Source organism: Melanerpes formicivorus, unplaced genomic scaffold, assembly GCF_026170545.1.
Source record: "Melanerpes formicivorus ecotype bairdi unplaced genomic scaffold, bMelFor1.0.p_v2 SCAF_143, whole genome shotgun sequence".
NCBI lineage: Eukaryota > Metazoa > Chordata > Aves > Piciformes > Picidae > Melanerpes > Melanerpes formicivorus.
The window spans coordinates 395,391-415,653 of NW_027142495.1; the positions used below are offsets into that span (position 1 = coordinate 395,391).

The window sequence follows — 20,263 nt, forward strand, 5'->3', positions numbered from 1 at the left end:
ATCCAACCTAAACCTCTCCTGGCACAATTTCAGGTCATTTCCTCTCATTTCATCACCTTATACTAGGAAGAAGAGACCAACCCTCACTTCACTGCAACCTCCTGTTCTATGTCTGCTCCAACTTTATCTGATTCCAGAACAGATTCTGGATCGCTTTTCTAAACAGCTGGAGTTTACACCATCAAATATATCTTCACTGAAACATGAAAAAAAAAAGTCTGTTTTTTAAATTCCCCCAAATCTTTATTTTCCTCTAACAGGCAGCCTAGGAGCTTTCCTCAGCTTTAGTCTGCATGTTTGCCTTTGCTTCTGTAATATCTTCATAGGTACGTGAAAACAGCTTCTTTTCCTACTGCTTTTGATTACTCCTGGTTGGTAAACAATGCAGATTAATTGTTTTCTGATGTGGCAGAAACAAATGTGCTTCTTATTCACAAGTAACCTTGGTGGTGTCAATAGGGGCATTAACAGCCCTGGGAATGATGCTCTTAGCCAGCTGCACTTGCAAAGCTACAAAGAAAGACTCTCTAGCTTAGGTAGATAAAACTAGGGCAGAGAACTAAGCCACAGTCCAAGTCTCATATTCAAATTTATAGGTAATTAAGTCAAAATGCATCTTTGAACTTATTTCCCTGTTTTTATAAAGCTCTTAAATGTTTATGGAACATTTGAGGAGCTGCTTGTTTTCCTGCTGTATAACAATTCAAAGAACCGCAGAATGCATCGGGTTGGAAGGGACCCTTGAAGGTCATCTTGTCCAGCTCCCTGCAGTGAGCAGGGACATCTCCAACTAGATCAGGTTGCTCAGGTCCCCATCAAGTTTGACCTTGAACATATCCAGGGATGGGGCCTCCACTATCTACATAGGAAACCTGTTCCAATGCCTGACCACTATTTCAGGAAAGAAATTTTTCCTAATATGAGACCTAAACCTCCTCTGGCACAATTTCATGCCATTTCCTCTCATTTTATCACTAGAGACAAGAGACTGACACCCACCTTGCTCCAACCAGCACCAGAACAAGAGGACACAGTCTCAAGCTGTGCCAGGGGAGGTTTAGGCTGGAGGTTCGGAAGAGGTTCTACACAAAGAGAGTGATTGCCCATTGGAATGGGCTGCCTGGGGAGGTGGTGGAGTCTCTATCATTGAAGGTGTTTAGGAGGAGACTTGGTAGGGTGCTTGGTTGCATGGTTTAGTTGATTAGGTGGTGTTGGATGATAGGTTGGATGCGATGATCTTGGAGGTCTCTTCCAACCTGGTCTGGTCTAGTATATTCTAGTCTAGTTTAGTCTAGTCTAGTCTAGCCTAACCTAATTTGGGGGAATTGTAGAGAGCAAAGAGGTCTCCTCTCAGCCTCCTCTTCTCCAGACAAAAGTCTTCAGGAAGTTTGCATCATATTGTATGCCTTGGGAAAGCACAAACATGCTCTTAGTGATGAGAGGAAGCAGGGCACTTAAATCCTAGCATAGACGTCTTTTATTCACCAAAGTATAGAAGGACTCAGAGCAATTTAACTGCTTATAAAATGAAGCAAATGGATATATTTGCACTGGTTGATGATGGAACACAACAAAAAATGCTTTCATTCTGCAAATGTTTTCTGTGATATGTTTGCAAACAGTAAAACAAAAGAAATAGCAAAATGATACCATTAATCTATTCATTTGGCTCTGTGGTAATGTTTCCTCAAATCAAATCTTTCCCTAATGACCTATTTGGTGTTTTGCATTATCTTTGAAACAAATCATCTATTATTTTGGTGCTTTTCCAGCCCTCAGAAATGTGTCTCAGCACTTCAGACATAGATCACAGAATCATAGAATGGTTTGGGTTGGAAGGGACCTTTAAAGGTCATCCAGTCTGACTCCTTTGCAGTCAGCAAGGACATCTTCAGCTAGAGCAGGTTTCTCAGAGCCCAAATCATCTTTAACCAGAATGGTTCCAGCAATGGGGCATCTACCACCTCTCTGGGCAACCTCAGATACAGTCTCACCGCTCTCAGTGTAATCAGTTTCCTTTTTCTCTCTAGTCTAAATCTCCCTCATTCAGTTTAAACCATCACCCTTTGTCCTGTCACAACAGACCTTGCTAAAAAGTCTGTCCTCAGCTTTCTTACAAGACGCCTTTATATCCTGGAAGGCCGCAATAAGATCTCCTGGAGGCTTCTCTTCTCCAGGTCATTTCCTCTCCTTTTATCACTAGAGACAAGAGACTGGCACCCACCTTGCTCCAACCTCCTTGCAGGGAGTTGTAGAGAGCAATCAGGTCTCCCCTCCACCTCCTCTTCTACAAACTAAACAATCCTAGTTCCCCCAGCTGCTCTTCATAAGACCTCCTTTCTAGACCCTTCATCAGTTTCGTTGCCCTTCTCTGAACCCTGTTCTGCATCTCAATGTCCTCGTAGTGAAGCTCCTGAACTTGAACACAGTTGCATTGTACCTTTCTTGGATTGTGTATTATTGTTGTTGTTGTTTTTCTTTTATTACTGTTATTATTTTCTGTACTATTAAACTCTCTTTTTCCTGCTGTCTCCTCCATCTGACTGTGATGGACTAAGTGGGCAGCTCTGTGGTGTTTAGCTGCCTGCTGGCTTAACCTGCAACAAGTTCAAAGTCCAGTTTTCAGCAGTTAGTGGTGGAATATTGTGATCATCTTGGGTTCAGACTAGAGCACTGGACCAGGCTGCCCAGAGAGGTTGTGGAGTCTCCTTCTCTGGCAATATTCCAAACCCACATGGATATTGTGGTCCTGGACAATGTGCTGTGGGTGCCCCTGCTTTAGCAGTGAGGATGGACTAGATGATCTCCAGAGGTCCCTTTTAACCCCTACTGTCCTGTGATTCTATGACTCTGTGAAACATTTTTTCAACAAATTTATGCTGCAATGTGAGGTTGCCATGCCAAAATCTTGAGCATGTTTGGATCTAAAAGCCAGCTGTGCTCAGTAAAGCTCTGTTCTGAAACTATGGTAGGATGTGGTCCTCTGTGGATGCAGCAGAATATTCTTGCAGCTCTTCTAATTAAAATAATAATTATGTGGTGTCTATTAAAATGGAATTCCAAATGTAAGCCTCAAGGTCAAATGGCTTAGAAAACTGAAGCTTTCTGTTCCCTTTGTAGGAAAAAAAGAACAAGATGAGACAGTTCTAGGCAGCTTCATTTACATAAATTACAAATATTTATTGCTGACAATTCCATCTACTGGGTTCTGCTCTTCATCTGGAATCTTTCTCCATAAGTGATAAAAAATGATTGCTCCTGCACCCCAGAACTGGTCAGCCACTGGTCATGTCTTCACAGAATCATAGAATCACAGAACTATTAATGTTGGAAAGTACCTTTAAGACCATCAAGTCCAACTGTTAACAGAACTGCCAGATCACCCCTAAACCCTGTCCCTCAGCACCACATCTACAAGGCTTTTAAATCCCTCCCACAATGGGGACTCCATTGGACAGCCTGTTCCAGGGCTTGACAATGCTTTTGGGGAAGAAATTTTTACTAATGTCCAACCTAAACCTCTCCTGGTGCAACTTGAGCCTGTTTTCTCTTGTCCTACCACTTGCTACTTGGGAGAAGAGACCAACACCCACAAAACAGGGGAGGAAAACTAGTAGAGTACAAAGAGATCAGTCAGAGGGTACATGGTCTTGGGACTGAGGAAAATCACAGAATCATGGAACTGTTGAGGTTGAAAGAGACCTTAGAGATCATCAAGTCCAACCATCAAGGACACACTGTCAAGAGAGTTAGGAGGCCTTTTTTGGGAAGACAAAGCCAAACCAGGACAGGAAATCACAGAACTGAGCCCAATTAGCTGCACGTCAGAGTAGATGCTGGTGAAGTGATTTTCCTTGAACTGAAGCAGTATGGTGGAGGATCAATCAATCAATTTATAAGCACCTCGAGGGTAATAACAGTCTAGTGAATGCAGATTTGTCAAGGACAAATTGTATCAAACCAATCTAATTTCTTCCTTTGACAGGGTAAGTGAATAAGGGGGAAGCAGTAGATGTGATATATCTTGACTTCAGTGAGGCTCTCGAGTCTCCTGCATCGCATTCTCGTAAGCAAATTAAGGCACATGATTAAATCATTGCAGAGAAGGCTCACAGCTGCCTGGGAAAACAAAATCAAAGAGAAACGATCAATGGTTGGTTGTCAAACTAGGAGGACATTGAAAATTGGGTGGTTTTGAGACTAGGACTATCCAGTCCTTTGCTGAGCAATGGCCTGGATGAGGAGGCTTTTCAATTCAGAATAGGCATCAAAACTAGGAAGTCATTCCAAAATCAGCTGGTGGAAATTTGATAGAAGCACATGAAATCTACAGAATCACAGAATGCAGTGGGTTGGAAGGGACCCTCAAAGTTCACCTTGTCCAACCACCCTGCAATAACCAGGGACATCTCCAACTAGATCAGGTTACCCAGAGCCCTATCAAGTTTGACCATGAATGTCACCAGGAATGGGGACACAACCAATTGCTAAAGAACCACAGAATCATGGACTGATTTGGGCTGGAAGGGACCCTTAAAAGTCATCTAGTCCAACTGACCTGCAGACAGCAGGGACATCTTCAACTGCAGCAGATTGTTCTGAGCCCTGTCCAACCTGACCCGGAATGATTCCAAGAACAGGGCATGTACCATCTCTCTGGGTAACCTGTTCCAGTGTCTCACCACCCTCAGTGTAAAGTTCCTTCCTTCTAAATAGTCTAAATCTCCCTCTTTTAGCTAAAAACCATCACCCCTTGTCCTGTCACAACAGGTCCTGAGTCTGCCCCCAGCTTCCTGATTGGCCCCTTTAAGTAGTGAAAGGCCATAAGAAGCGCTCCCTGAAGCTTTCTCTTTTCCAGGCTGAACAGCTCCAACTCCCTCAGCCTGCTCTTACAGCAGAGAAGTTTCAGTCCTCCCATCATTCCTGTGGCCTCCTCCAGCCTTTCTCCAATAAGCCCATGCATGTCTTTCCTGTGCTGAGGACTCCAGAGCTGGACTCGGCATTGCAGGTGGGGTCTCAGCAGAGTGGAGCAGGAGCAGTGGGGCAGAATCCTCTCCCTCCACCTCTTGCTCACACTGCTGGGGGTGCAGCCCAGGACACACTGTCGTCTCATGTCCAGCTTTCACTCACCAGTACCCCCAAGTGCTTCTCTACTGAATGGGAGAAATGTTTTTTATACATGGAATGTGGAAAAAACAGTGCGGAAGCAGGATAACACAGAAAAGGAGTTAGAAGTTAGAGGGAATGTAGACAGTGGCAACACTGTTGGAAAACATTCTTTTTATTCTCAGATATATTGATTTTCATTTTTAAAGGGTAACAGCTTCTACGTGGCTCTAGAGACACTGCTTGAGGGGTGAGCTGGACAAGATGACCTCCAGAGGTCCTTTTAAACCTCAGCCCTTCTGTGTTCATGTGCAAATCTAGCTATTCTTGAGACCAGTCATACCTCAGTTAGAATCCAGTTTCAGCCTTCAGGCTATGGGAGAGATATAAGCAAATATTAAAAGGGCAAAAGGAAGAGAAGATAAATGATAGAAGCTTGAAAAAATTGATGTTTGAAGTAGAACAAAAGTGGAAGATGACACTTTTCTCATTTCTCCTCTTCTGTTCTGCCTGAGACAGGCCACATTTAGAATGCTGGGTCCAGTTCTGGGCTACCCTGTTCAAGAGGGACAAGAAACTACTGAGAAAGTCCGGCAGAGGTTAAGAAAAAGCTGAGGGGCTGGACCAACAGTGTGAAAAGGAGAGGCTGAGATCATGAAGAAAAGAAGGCTAAGAAGGGAGGTGGTGAAGTCCCCATCCCTCAAAGTGTTCAAGAGGAGATTGGACGTGGCACTTGGTGCCATGGTCCAATCATGAAGTCTGTGGTTACAGGTTGGACTCAATGGTCCTCAAGGTCTCTTCCAACCTTGGTGATACTGTGATACTGTGATATTGTGAAGGGATCTCTCAATGATGATCAATATATAAAGGGTGAAGGTCACGAAGATGGGGGCAGACTCTTCTCAGTGGTGCCCATCTACAGGGCAAGGCACAACAGGCACAAACGAACCCACAAGGTTCCATCTGAACATGAGGAGAAGCTTCTTTCTTGTGAGGGTGCTGCAGCCCTGGAGAAGGCTGCCTAGAGAAGCTAAAGAGTCTCCTTCTCTGGAGAGATTCCAGACCCACCTGGACATTGTGGCCCTGGGCAACCTCCTTTGGGTGACCCTGCTTTGGTAGAGGAGTTTGACTAGATGACCTCCAGAGGTCCATTTTAACACCTATGATGTTAGATTTCTGTGATCCTGCGGTTTTATCGCACAGGATGATATGTATCCTACATCTTCCTAGTGCCAGATTTACCAAGTAACTGACTATATCCCTGGAGATATTCAAGGTGAGAGTTGACAGGGCTCTGGGCAACCTGATCTAGTTGAGTGTGTCCCTGCTTACTGCAGAGGGGGTTGAACTAAATGACCTTTAAAGGTCACTTCCAATCCAGACCATTCTATGATTCTACAAGGTAATATTTGAAAATTTGGGGTTCAACAGACTTCTGATACAGGTTTGTTTCTGCGCCATTTTGTTATGTCTTTCAAAATGTGGATGCTCTTTATTTCTTTTTGCAGCTCACCTTGCTTACCAAGATATTTTGGGGCTTGTTGTTTTGGCATCTGTAGTAGGTTAAGGGAAATTAAGAGTTAATTGGTATTATCACAAAGAGAGTCTTCCAAAAGCTAGAGAGAGTCCTAAGGGGATGGACAATCACAGAATCAGAGAATCACAGAACTGTCAGGGTTGGAAAGGACCTCAAGGATCACCTAGTTCCAAGCCCCCTGCCATGGGCAGGGACACTTCACACTATATCAGGTTGCCCAGAGCCATATCCAGCCTGGCCTTAAAAATTTCCAGGGATGGGGTTTCTACCACCTCCCTGGGCAACCTGTTCCAGAGTCTCACCACCCTCACAGTGAAGAACTTCTTCCTAACATGTCTAATCTAAATCTCCCCTCCTCTAGCTTCGATCCATTCCCCCTAGTCCTATCACTACCTGACAGCCTAAAAAGTCCCTCACCAGCTTTCTTGTAGGCTGCCTTCAGATATTGGACGGCCACAGTCAGGTCTCCTCAGAGCCTTCTCTTCTCCAAACAATATGTCTTAGGATGTTTTAAATCATTAATCTATTCTGTTTCCTGATATTTGTCTGTTTAAAGGAATATACAACTCTCTCTCTCTCTCTCTTCTCTTCCTCTCTCCAGTTGGGATACACTCGCCTTATCTCATGTGGTGGAGATGGCTTTGGCTGGCAGGGAAGTTCCATCTGTGCTATTAGGCCTGGTGAAGCCATGGTAGGCTTGTTCTAGGTAGGGAGACAGGTTTGACTTGCTCTTAGGCATGCAGAAGCTGAGGACTCTGGAAGGTCCTGGTAGGTCCAGGTGAAAGTCTGAGCCTTGTTTGTCAATGCATTTGCTCTACCTGAATGCCTTTGGTATACATTTGTAAAGAGAATTTCCATTTAAACTTCCGATCCAGTTGCACAGCATTTTCTTTTCATTTTTAATCCCTGAAAAGAAGTAAAATATCTTTTCTGTCCTTTTGCCCTGAGCAGCTCATGGCTCAAAACCAGGACAGGGTTGTTTGGATTTTTGTTGTGTTGTTTTTTCTTTCTTTTTTTTTTTTTTTTCCCTTTTTGTGGGTTTCTTTTTGTGTGTGTTTAGAAACATCTCTAGACAGATGAAACTCTTCCCTTGATGTTGGCAACTAAGACTTAGAGAAAAAGAATAAGTTCATCTGAAGGGTGGTTGTAGGCAGTAGGGGATTGGTCTCTTCTCCCAGGCAACCAGCACCAGAACAAGAGGACACAGTCTCAAGCTGCACCAGGGGAAGTTTAGGCTCGAGGTGAGGAGAAAGTTCTTCACTGAGAGAGACGTTCGCCATTGGAATGTGCTGCCCAGGGAGGTGGTGGAGTCACCGTCCCTAGAGGTGTTCAAGGGGGGATTAGAAGTGGCACTTTGTGCCATGGTTTAGTCATGAGGTCTGTGGTGACAGGTTGGAGTTGCTGATCTTTGAGGTCTCTTGCAACCTTGGTGATTCTGTGATCTCTCTCTGCTTGGGACTTTGTAAATTTTCTAATGTTTTCTTCCCCTTTCTTCTACCTATTGGAGCAACACAGGTGAACTAAATGAGTAATTCTAGTCAAGAAAACACTATGGCTTTGTAGAAGAAAAAACCTTGAAACGTTTCCAGAACTGGAGGCAGAGAATTTATTGTTCCTGCTGGAACCCAGAATAACTACTGCTTTGTGTCATCATTTTATAATCCTTGTCTGTCAATAAACATAACTGTAGCGAGCCATAAAAATGATACAAGCTTGGGCAGGCAACACTGCCCTGGTAAAACAAATTTATGAGCCATTTAATATTTTTAATCCTATTACAGAGATGACCTCAAAACCCAGAGCATTTATCTAAGCCTCTGTCCCCTCAAGGAGCACACTGGAGATCAGATAAGGGAAACCTGCTTTAGAATCATGTTGATCTTAGGTTGAGGTTGGGCAACAAGAGGGAGATAGGGGATGGTAGATATCTGTCTGCAGAAAAAACCCATCTCTGCTAGTGCCTGTGTCCTATCTAGCACAGAGTTGGTCAAACTCTCTTGCAGACTCAACATGTAGCTGTTCATCTGATAACACAAAATTCAGTACATTGTATTTTTTTCCCCTTCTCCCCATCAGTCGCATGCCAACGATTATTCCAGTTCCACCATTGATCCACGATGACTTATCACAATGGGGAGTCATTCTGTTTACTCTGCCTCAGAAATCTGGGAGATGTTATTTGATCTGCAGCCTCCATTAGACACAGCAAATACGTTTCCTTCTCTATTGTTTCATCTTATTAGTGAGACATGGCAATGACACTGTCTGCTAATTGCTACCCAAGTAGAGCTTTGTGCCTTGTTAATTTGGTCTAAGACATTTTCCCCACATAACACAGTGTGGATATTTCTAATAGGGGAAAGACAGGTAGTTAATTGGTATCTAGAGTATTATGCAGGCAAATAAAAACTTGACTGATAATCAGTTTTTCTCTGATGGAAGGGTCAGCTCTTGTCACTGGTTTCTACGCTATCGTTTTAATGCTGCAGTGTATAAAGTCTTAGCCTTGTAAACAATGCTGAGATCTGTAATGGCTACTTGGAACACAGAGGAACACAAGATGCTGCCTGCAATTTATAGTGGATTAATACAAAGAAATACTCACTTTTTTAAACCTCAGTGAGGTTTCCTAAAGGTGAAAGCCAGCGGGGGTCCTAGGTCAGTGTTTGCGCTGAGTCTATGGGGAAGTCTGCAAAACATCAAGGCAAGACACATGAGCTTAACGATTCAGTTACAGGATCCACCAAATAGGAAGTGAAAGGGGCTGGAAAGATACATATTGTTATTGTTTGGGAAGTCAGGAGACCCAGTCTGGCAGCAGAGGTTCTGCTTCTAGTCTTAGTTTGTCATGTAAGGGAGGAATATTTGACAGCCAGTCTTTGAGTCCTGCAAAGAAGAGAACTGAAAGTGCAAAGAGAAGAATTTTCTTTCACCCCAACTATTCATAAATTCTGTTTGTTCTTGGACTCAGACCCAAGTCCTTCTGCAGTGCCTCATCAAAAATACAGGTTGATGTTTCAGTTCTTATTTTTTATGTATACCAATGTCCTCTACTGCACCCAACAAGGTACAGCTCGGGCAAAACAAGTGATAGCTCTTACAGCATGGGATCTAATTCTTGAAATAAATGCCCAGAGACAACATTCAAATCTCCTAAACTGGGAGATAATAGAAGCATTCTGGTCATGAGGAGGTGTATTTACATACCTGCACTTGTAGAAGAGATGGATTGAACATAATTATCTTTCTGCAACTCGTAGGTTTGTGGAGAACTGGCATCCTGAAGCCTCCACCGGAGGCAGAGCCATGAGTGTGCAGCATCTCTGAAGCAAGGACAAGATTTTTGGACACAAATGCCTTCATTGGAGACAAATCTGATAACCAGATGGAATGCTACAAACCGTGTTCAACGTCTGTCTGGTGGCTTGTGAGAAAATATTCTGGTTTCACTGCTCATTTTATTCAGATTTCTGTATCTGAAGAACTGCCTTCGGACAAATAATCAGTTAAATGTAGCAGCTGAAAATAAACCCCAGCAAGACTACAGCATCATTTAATTTCTCAGACGTGGGAACGGCTCTCTGGATAACAATCAGAAGCACCCAGGCAAGAAAAATCATGAGCTAAGACGAGGGCAACAAAAGGGCCCACTAAATTCAGCACAGCCTGATGACAACTGAACTCTAGATAGATCTTCCCAAAGAACTACAAGGAAACTATGTGTGGTCTTAATCATGTGAGATGGGATGAGTGTGCAGAGCTCAGAGCAGCACACTTGCTCATACTCTTCATTCTGCCTAATGTTGCTCCAGCATGCAGAAGATTGATGAGTTCCAACTTCTCAAGCACTGCCTGAACTTAGAGATGTTGTCTATTTAAAAATCACACATCCATCAGAAAATATTTTGCCTATATTGCTATAAGAACACCTACGATTAAAAAGGGGGAAAGAAACCTATCAATTTGTCTCTCTTCTCTCACAGTTTGGGTGGGGTTTTTTTTTGGTGCATTTCAAAGCAATCTGTACATTGTCTGCTACAGTGTTTGCTCAGTCTAGTCACTCTGTTATCCTGGGGAGAAGGAGCTAAGGGAGGGGGTTGGGTAAAGGAAAGGACACAATCATCACACAGCACAAAAAGAAGGAATTAAAAAGAAATAAGATAATATGATTTTTACATGTAAAAACCACAAACCCACAGGTGTTTGTGGCTGTACCTAAGGAAAAGGATAAGGAAAATGTTTTAATTGACTGGATTTTGAGCTAACAGCTCCTGGAGAAAGAAAGAGCAGTGACAATTTTCTCCCTGCAGGGAAGGAAAACCAGGAAAGAATCTTCCTCCCTGCTGGGGCTGCCGTTCTGTGCCTGGGCTGAGATGTGCAATGTGTTACACACAGCCTGGCCAAAGGAACTGATGTTCTTCTCTGGCAAGTCTGCCGGTGAACGAGCAAATGTCTGTTCCCTTCCCTTCTATGTCTCAGTGCAATTGCTCAGTTGGAGAATTACAGGTACTGCACATGTTTAAGAAATTGTTAGCTGATTGTTCCTCCTTCCCTTCCTTCTGGGTGGGCAGTTCTCATTTTTCATTCTGTATCATGTCATGTTTCCTTCTTTGAAATCTAATATTGATGCAGGAAGAAAAAATGAAAATGCCAATCGTGTAAAGCTTTGATTTATTGTTATTGTTTCCCCTCACCTTGAAGAGAAAACTGTAGGGTGAATTTTATCATAGAATTATTAAGGGTGGAAAAGACCTCCAAGATTATTGAGTCCAACCTTCTACCCAACAATTCCAAGACCACTAGACCATGTCCTGAAGTGCCACATTACTCATTTTTTGAACACCACCAGGAGTGGTGACTCCACCACCTCCCTGGGCAGCCCCTTCCAATGCATGACCACTCTTTAAGTAAAGAAATTCTTCCTAATATCCAACCCTGGCACAGCTTGAGGCCATTTCCTCTTGTCCTGTCATTAGTTACTTGGGAGGAGAGGCCAAACCAGCCTCAATACAGCCTCCTTCCAGGCAGGTGCAGAAAGTGGTAAGGTCTCATCTCAGCCTCTCTTCTTCAGGCTAAACAACCCCAGCTCCCTCAGCCTCTCCTCACAAGACTTGCTCTCCAAACCCCTCACCAGCTTACTTTCCTTTCTCTCTACATGCTCCAGCACCTCAATGTCTTATACTGAGATGCCCAAAACTGAACCCACACTCAGGGTCTCACCAGTGACGATTACAGGGGCACAGTCACTTTCTTGATCCTGATGGCCACACCACTTCTTATACAGGCCAAGATGCTGTTGGCCTTCTTGGCCACCTGGGCACACACCAGCTTGTGTTCAGCTGGCTGTCAGCCAGTACACTCCAGTTCATTTCTATGAGGTAGCTGGAAGAGGACCCAACTGCTAAAGTGCTACTGAGGATGGAGAAAAACACAACTCAACAAGAGAAGTGTTGATAAGCTTATTTAAACTGCATCCACACAAACTCTTTTTGTCACATCAGCCCTTGTGCTACCAGCTACCTAAAACTGCCACCTTGACATTCATTTCTCAAAATACCATTTCCCAAACATATTTTCAAAACTTTATTTATGATTAGGGAGGGGAGCTGGAAATATAACTTGTGATCCACACTAAATATCTTTTTTTTCAGTTCACCCTAAACTGTCATTTCCACTGAATTGACTAAAAGAGACTGAACATGTAAGAAGCTAAAAAAGCTGTTTTCTGAAAACAGCTCTGTGTCTCAAAGGCAAGCTGGTACTAGTCTGTACCAAGCTGCTTTAAAAAAAAAATAGGTATTTGTATTATTGCAGTATTTCTGCTTTGGAAAAAATAATTTCATATAGGATTTATAAGTGATGGAGGCTTCCAGAGTGGGCAGGAGATCCAGGTAGAGCTGATTCCATATATCTGTGTCCAGCTCTGGGCCCCTCAGTTTAAGAAGGACATTGAGACTCTTGAACGTGTCCAGAGAAGGGCAACGAGGCTGGGGAGAGGCCTTGAACACAAGCCCTATGAGGAGAGGCTGAGGGAGCTGGGACTGTTTAGCCTGGAGAAGAGGAGGCTCAGGGGAGACCTCATTGCTCTCTACAACTACCTGAAGGGTGGTTGTAGCCGGGAGGGAGTTGGTCTCTTCTCTCAAGCAACCAGCACCAGAACAAGAGGACACAGTCTCAAGCTGCACCAGGGGAAGTTTAGGCTCGAGGTGAGGGGAAAATTCTTCACTGAGAGAGTTGTTCACCATTGGAATGGGCAGCCCAGAGAGGTGGTGGAATCACCATCCCTGGAGGTGTTCAAGAGGGGATTGGACATGGCACTTGGTGCCATGGTTTAGTCATGGGATCTGTGGTGACAGGTTGGACTTGATGATCTTTGAGGTCTCTTCCAAGCTTGGTAATTCTGTGATTCTGTGATTCTGTGATCTGTTTAGACCTTCATATGGCCAAAGGGGTTATCCACTCACCAAGCAACAGAGGTGATTCCAGAGTCTTACATTAATCCCTTTTCCTTTTGCAAAAATACCTGGATTTGGATGTTTTCAAAACTCAGATGCTAAGGCATATTTTAGTTACCTGAAGTTAACTCATAGATTCATAGAATTTTTTAAGTTGGAAAAAACCTTTAAGATAATTAAGTCCAACCATTAACCCAGCACTGCCAACCTGACCATTAATTCTACAGCTCACAGGGTCCAAAATGTGCCTCAGCTCCACATCTACACAGCTTTTCAGTGTCTCCACCACTTCCCTGGGCAGCCTGTTCCAAGACTTGACAATCCTTTAGGGAAGAAATTGCTCCTAATGTCTAACCTAAACCTTCGCTGGTGAAACTTGAGGCTGTTTCCTTTTGTGCCTTCACTTGTTACCTGGCAGAAGAGACCAACACCCACATCACTCCAACCTCCTTTCAGGGAGTTGTAGAGTGAGAAGGTCTCACCTCAACCTCCTGCTTTCCAGGCTTAAGGAGCCCAGCTCCCTCAGCTGCTCTTCACAAGATTCTGCTTTTCCAAGTGACCAATGAATCAATACAGCCTAAGAAAACGAGGTGAGGGGAAAGGAGAAAGACTGAGGAGTGGCCGGTTTGGTGAGTGTGTCTAAGACTGACACTGATGTATCAGCTTTGGGGGGTTGAGACCTGGCTTGCCCTCCATCTCTGTAAAGTGCTCAACATATTTTGTCCCCTGTGAGCCGTTGCATTAATAATTACTTTGGCTTGTAAATCACAAACAGCCTTAAGCTCGGTCCAGTCAATATTTAACCGGGGTCAGGAGGGAAAAGATGGTGACACTCCAAGCCCTGTCCATCTGAGTTCCCAAGATGTGGGGTAAATTTCTCAATAGTTGGGCAGATCTCACAATCCCAGCATGGTGGGGGTTGGAAGGGACCTTTGGAGACCATCTACTCCAACCCCCCAGTGAAAACAGGGTCACCCAGAGCAGGTTGCCCAGCGTCACAATGTCCAGGCAAAATTGGAATCTCTCCAGAGAAGCAGACTGCAAAACCTCTCTGGGCAGCCTGCTTCAGGACTCTGGCAGCCCTACAGAAAAGAAGTTTCTCCTCATGCACCCAGATATTCACATTATTTTAATAACTTCTTTTTCTTTTCTCATTAGGACTGAAATGGTTAACAGTGAAAATAATTTAAAACTCTTTCTTTGGCTCCAGATCTCTTCTTCAGTGCTCTCTGTGGACCCAGGCCAATGTAAAATTCTTGTTTATCACCCCAAGGTTGTTCCTTGCAAGAGATGAGATTAGCAAAGGTGGTTTAGAAAAAGATCTTTGACCACAAGCGTGGCAAATAGAGTGCTGCAACTCTTTGTTCAAGATGAGTTGGGCCATACTTGTAAAGATTATGTGCTATTTAAGAAGGCTCTGCTCATCTGACATACATTTCAGGTAATGGAAATCATTATTCAGGAAAAAAAAAATAATCCAAAAAGGGAGAAAATGAGGTCTGAAATAGTGATCTGTAATCCTGGCTTTTGCAGTGCTAGTGTAAAGCTGTAGGAAAAAGATGTGATGATACACAGGACTGATAAGCCACTGGAAAGAGGGGATGGTGCAGTAACACTCGCAGTAACAATTGGTGCCTTTACAATATTCATCACAGGAAGATGAGGATGGAAAACAGAACATAACGTGCTTTAACAATCAGTGATCTTTAGAATGGATATTCCTGAAAGGCATCTTCCTGAAAGAATTCCCCCCATAATAGTGAGGAAGAAGGGAGAGAGAAATCATGGAATCATAGAATTGTTTGGTTGGAAAAGACCTCTACAATCATTAAGTCCTACTGTCAACTGAGACCACTGAGGCCATTAAACCACGTCCCCACATGTCATGTCCACACATTTCTTGAACACTTTGAGTGACAGTGACTCCATCAAGCATCCTGTTCCAATGTCTGACTGCTCTTTCACTAAGTACATTCTTCACAGTATCACAGTATAACCTAGGTTGGAAAGGACCTGGAGGATCATCGAGTCCAACCTATCAACACAGACCCCATGACTAGACCATGGCACCAAGTGCCACATCCAATCTCCTCTTGAACACCTCCAGGGTCGATGACTCAACCACCTCCCTGGGCAGCCCGTTCCAATGACGAATGACTCGCTCGGTGAAGAACTTCCTCCTCACCTCGAGTCTAAACCTCCCCTGGCGCAGCTTGATACTGTGTCCCCTTGTTCTGGTGCTGGTTGCCCTAATATCCAGTTTCCTAATATCTTCCTAATATCCAGTTTTAAATTGTAAAGCAGTTTCCATTTTCCAAGGAAAATGGTAGTGGAAGGGCCTAGAGCACAAGTCCTGTGAGGAATGACTGAGGGAACTGGGATTGTTCAGTCTGGAGAAATGGAGGCTGAGGGGAGAACACATTGTTCTCTACAATGACCTGAAAGGTGGTTGGAGCAAGGGGGGGGACAGCCTCTTCTCCCTCAAGGCAAGCAACAGGACATATGGACCTGATGCTTAGTGACACAGTTTAGTGGTGATGGTGTGATGCTGGGGTTGAAGGTTGTACTAGATGATCTTGAAGGTCTCTTTCAACCAAAGGCATTCTGTGATAAGGTACACAAACAAACAAAGTAATATTTGCTCACTATTTTGTAACTATTAAATACAAATGCATCAAAATTCTTCAAATACTTTTTAAAATTAAAATGTACAAGGGCAATAAGTATGTTAAGCTCCTTTGTTGTTAGAGGTCAGCACAGACTAAAATCCTGGATTGCTGAACAAGCTTAGAGTCAATATTGGGTTTTGTGCTTCCCCAACTCTTTAGCCCATGGTTATGTATTTGTGAAGCTGCTGTTTGGAATTTAATTCTGCTGGCAAATCCTGTTCAGAATCATAGAATCACAAAGTTGTTTCAGCTGAAAAAGACCTCTAAGATCACCAAGTCCTCAACTGAGCACCACCATGGCCATTAGACCATGTCTCAGTGACATGTCTCCACACATTTCTTGAACACCTTCAGGGATGGTGAGTCCATCACCTCCCTGGACAGCCTGTTCCAATGCCTGACCACTCTTGCAGGAAAGACATTTTTACTAATATCCAGCCTAAACCTTTTCTGACACAATTTCAGGCCATTTTGTCTCCTTCAACTACCAGATACTATGGAGAAGAGACCGAACCCTACTTTACTACAGAGAGTTGCAGAGGGCAATGAAATCTCCCTTCAGTCTTCCATTCCCTAGACTAATCAACCCCAGTTCCCTCAACCGCTTCTCATAAGATCTGCTCTCCACACCCTTCACAAGCTTTTCACAGCTAAGATGATTCAGTTCAGATAAAATCCAGATAAACAGAGCCATAGAATAAAGTTTGAGTTGATGATCCTCAAGGTCTTTTCCCAGCAAAACAATTCTGTGGTTTGAAGGTTGGGGGGGGGGGGGGGAGGGGGAAGCATTCACGGTGAGGGGACTGTGGGGGTGTAAGGAACATGCAAGTATCAATTAAAAGCACAATGTGTCTATGGAGACTTTGTTTACACTTCTTCTCCTTGGCATGAAACTTTCTAATGAAGGAAATGTCCTATAAATTCAATGCTAAGTGCTGCTGGAGTGGAGAATGCATTATGACTCCCATCTGAAAGACCAACAGATGTTTTAACTTCTGTCAAGAGGATGAAGCACAATTGGTTTGAGGCTGGCACTATTAGTAGGCGCTTGTTTACATGTTGGTATTCTTCAGGAAAACAAACATTAACCTTGACACAATGAGAGAAACTGAAAAAAAAAAATAAAAAGAAAAAGGGGGGGGGGGGGGAAGAAAAGGAGTGACTAGCTGAGCCACTCCATTTCCTTTCAAGGTGCAGCAGCAGCAGGAGACGCCTTCCTGTGTGACACCCAAAGGCTAGAACAATAGCACATGTGGAGAAATGGTTAAATTGTTACTTTTTTTTTAGTCAGTGATGAATCTCTGAAACAATGAGTGTTCAGAGCTAACTTCCTCTGGCCTTTTCTCTCCTTTCTCCTCACCTCCCACCCCCACATCCCCCCCCCCATCCCCGGAAATACATATCAGAAACTTATAGATGAGTGCATGGTCCTATGCCTGGGGAGGAATAACCCCCTGCACCAGTACAGGTGAGGGGCTGACCTACTGGGAAACAACTCCACAGAGAGGGATCTAGTGGTGCTGGTGGACAACAAGTTCACCACGAGTCACCAAAGTGCCCTTGTGGCCAAAAAGGCAAACAGTCTCCTGGCGTGCATGAAGAGTGTGAGCAGCAGGTGTGCCCTGCTGAGCAAACATTCAGAGTACTGGGCCCTCCAGGGAGAACTGGGCTTCCTAATTCAAGAAAGATGAGCAACTACTGCAGACAGTCCAGTAGAGGGCCATGAAGATACTCATGAGTCTGGAACATCTCTGCGAGGGGGAGAGGCTGAGAGAAATAGGGTTGTTTATCCTGGAGAAAGAGTGGACTGAGAGGGGATGTTCTCAATGTTCAGCAAGAGCTAAAGGATGAAGGGCAGGAAGATGGGGCCAAACTTTCTAGTAGTATCCAGACACAGGACAAGTGGCAATAATCACAAACTGGGAACCAGGACATTCCACCTGAAACTGAGGAAATTTACTTTGCTGTGAGGGTGCTGGAGTCCTGGAGCAGGCTGCTCAGATAGCATCTCCTTATCTGGAAAGGTATCAAATCCACCTGAACATTGTGATCCTTGGCAGCCTGTTCCAGATGACCCTGCTTTAGCAGTGTGGTTGGACTAGATGAACTCCAGAGGTAGGTCCCTTCCAACTTCTCACCATTGTGTGGCTGTTGATTTATACAGACATTGAAGGGACTAAGACCAAGAGGCCAAAATGGAATCAAAATGTTGGAAAACACAGAGAGTATGATTCCAGAGCCAAGCAGTGGTAGTCACACTTATGTCAGTGCTCTAGTAATCTTCAAGTGTATATAATTAGTAGTCACCACAGCCCCAGTAGCCTTCCAAGCCAACCCTCAAAGGTCAGCCATCTGATTTCCATGGTAGGTGACCTTTTAAATCGATTCTTCACTTTTTTTGTGGAGGTATGAAGGGACAAATATATAGTAGTATTTGGTAAGGTTTTTTACTCTATTCCTCTGCTGCTCAGGCTGAGGTTCTAGGTAGCACCTGATATTTATGAGTTTTTTTCAACGTTTTTTTTTGAGGGTCTGATTCTCTTCTGCAGCATCTGGCAGATCCCTAGAACCAAAGAACAAATCCTAGGCTCCATTCTTTCCAAAATAAACATGATGCAAGCATCCAAAGCCACCTTCTGTCAATTTACAAAGTAACCCTGCATAGGGAACTGGTTTGCCACATCTCATTTCCCATTTGGAGCATAATGTTTTGTTAGCTTAGAGGTGCAAAAGACTCAACAGCAGCATGATTAGGCTCAAACTGGCAACGCTTCAGCATTCTCTCATTAGAGAAGAGAAGAAGCATTCTGACTGCTTGCTGTGGTTCAACACCAACTGGCAACTAAGCCCCATGCAGCTGCTCACTCCCACACAGTAGGATGGGGAGAAGTATCAAAATCAAGCAGAATTAGTGAGCTAAGAACAATTTACTAATTGATATAAAAATAAAATACTGTAATAATAGTAATGAAAAGGTAGATTAAAAAAAAAAACCCAAACAAACCTGAAATTAAACCCAAGAAAGACAAGTGATGCACAATGCAGTTGGTCATCACCTGCTGCATGATGCTCAGGTAGTTCCAGATCAGTAATCCTCATAGTCAACTTCCCCCAGTTTATATACTGGGCATGTTGTCCTGTAGTATATAATATTCTTTTTATGGTCTGGAATAGTCCTTTATATAGTCTGGAATATCCCTTTGGTCACTTTGGGTCAGCTGTTTTGGCTTTGTTCCCTCCCACCTTAGAATCACAGAATGCATTGGAAAGGACCTTTAAAAGTTACCTAGTCCAACCCCCTTGCAGTCAGCAGGGACATCCCCAAGGAGATCAGGTTACTCACAGACCCATCAAGTTTGACCTGGAATGTCTCCAGGGACTTCCACCACCTGCCTGGACACCCTGTTCCAGTGTCCTATCACCCTTATAGTAAAGAATTTATTCTTAAAGTCCAATCTAAAGCTACCCTTCTCTAGTTTAAAATTATTGTCCTTTGTCCTTATTGTCCTTTGTCCTACTGGGCAACCTGGTCTGGGTGACCCTGCTTTAGCAGGGGTTTGGGCTAGCTGATCTCCAGAGGTCTGTTCCACTCCCCACCTTTCTATGATTCTGTTATAGTTCAGTGACAGAAAGTCCACCTTAGTTATTGGCTAGGTTGGTAAGGGTTCTTTTTTTTGCCAGTGTCTTAAAGTGAGCCTTTAGCACTGCAGTAAAAGCTGAAGTTAGTGATAATTTTCTTCGATCATATCCATCTGATAGCGGTTTTGAGGAGCACAGAAGTGATGCAGGGGCTCAGCTCCACTTTTCATGGTTACACAAGCTGCCACTGGAAAAAAAATAAATAATCTTGAGGAAGGAAAGCAAAACTGTGCCCCAGAGCATGGAGAGGAGGATATCCTCTCTTCCGCTGGCCATGCGAGGATGACAAAGTGCACAGGATGTGGCTGAAATGGCCTTGCCAGTGACAACAGCAATATAAACAGTGATGAGAGAGCCTGGTTAGCATGCAGAGCAATGTTTTGGAACCATTAAAAGTGAAGGATTTTCCAGACAGAAATATCAGCTGGTCCACCTGAGAATCACCTGAGCGCAGCATTCCGTGTGCTGCCCAATCACTTCAGGTTGTAGCTCTCAAATAAATAAAGAAAAAAACTAAAGAAAAAGATTTCTTTTGACTTTTTTTTTATTTATTTATTTTTAACTTACACCATTCTAATAAAAATGCTCAGAACGTTTTTTCCTTCCCCATTTCAGAACAGAGTTTTGCTTGTTTTCAGACACACCTCCAGCATTTCTCTGTTCCTTGCCAGTGTTTCCTGCACTGCCTGCTTCTCTTGAAGATTGCAGAGCGAAGCTGAAAGGTTGCTGCGCAATCTGTGACCTCCACAACTTTTGTAAACAAGGGCACGGGAGGTTTCAGAGGCAGCAAGTTTGGAGTTGCTGCATATTAATTGACTCATTACTTTTCACAAAAATAATGACCCCTGCTAACATCC

General features: G+C 43.7%; 1 long non-coding RNA gene across 1 annotated transcript; it reads right to left on the reverse strand.

Moving 5' to 3' along the window:
- Positions 1-1,261: 1,261 nt before the first annotated feature.
- Positions 1,262-18,899, reverse strand: LOC137456939 (uncharacterized). Its single transcript, XR_010991170.1, has 3 exons — positions 18,772-18,899; positions 9,249-9,332; positions 1,262-4,119 (listed from the first exon to the last, which is right to left on the reverse strand). It is a non-coding gene; the product is annotated as an uncharacterized lncRNA (long non-coding RNA).
- Between the last annotated feature and the right edge of the window lie 1,364 nt (positions 18,900-20,263).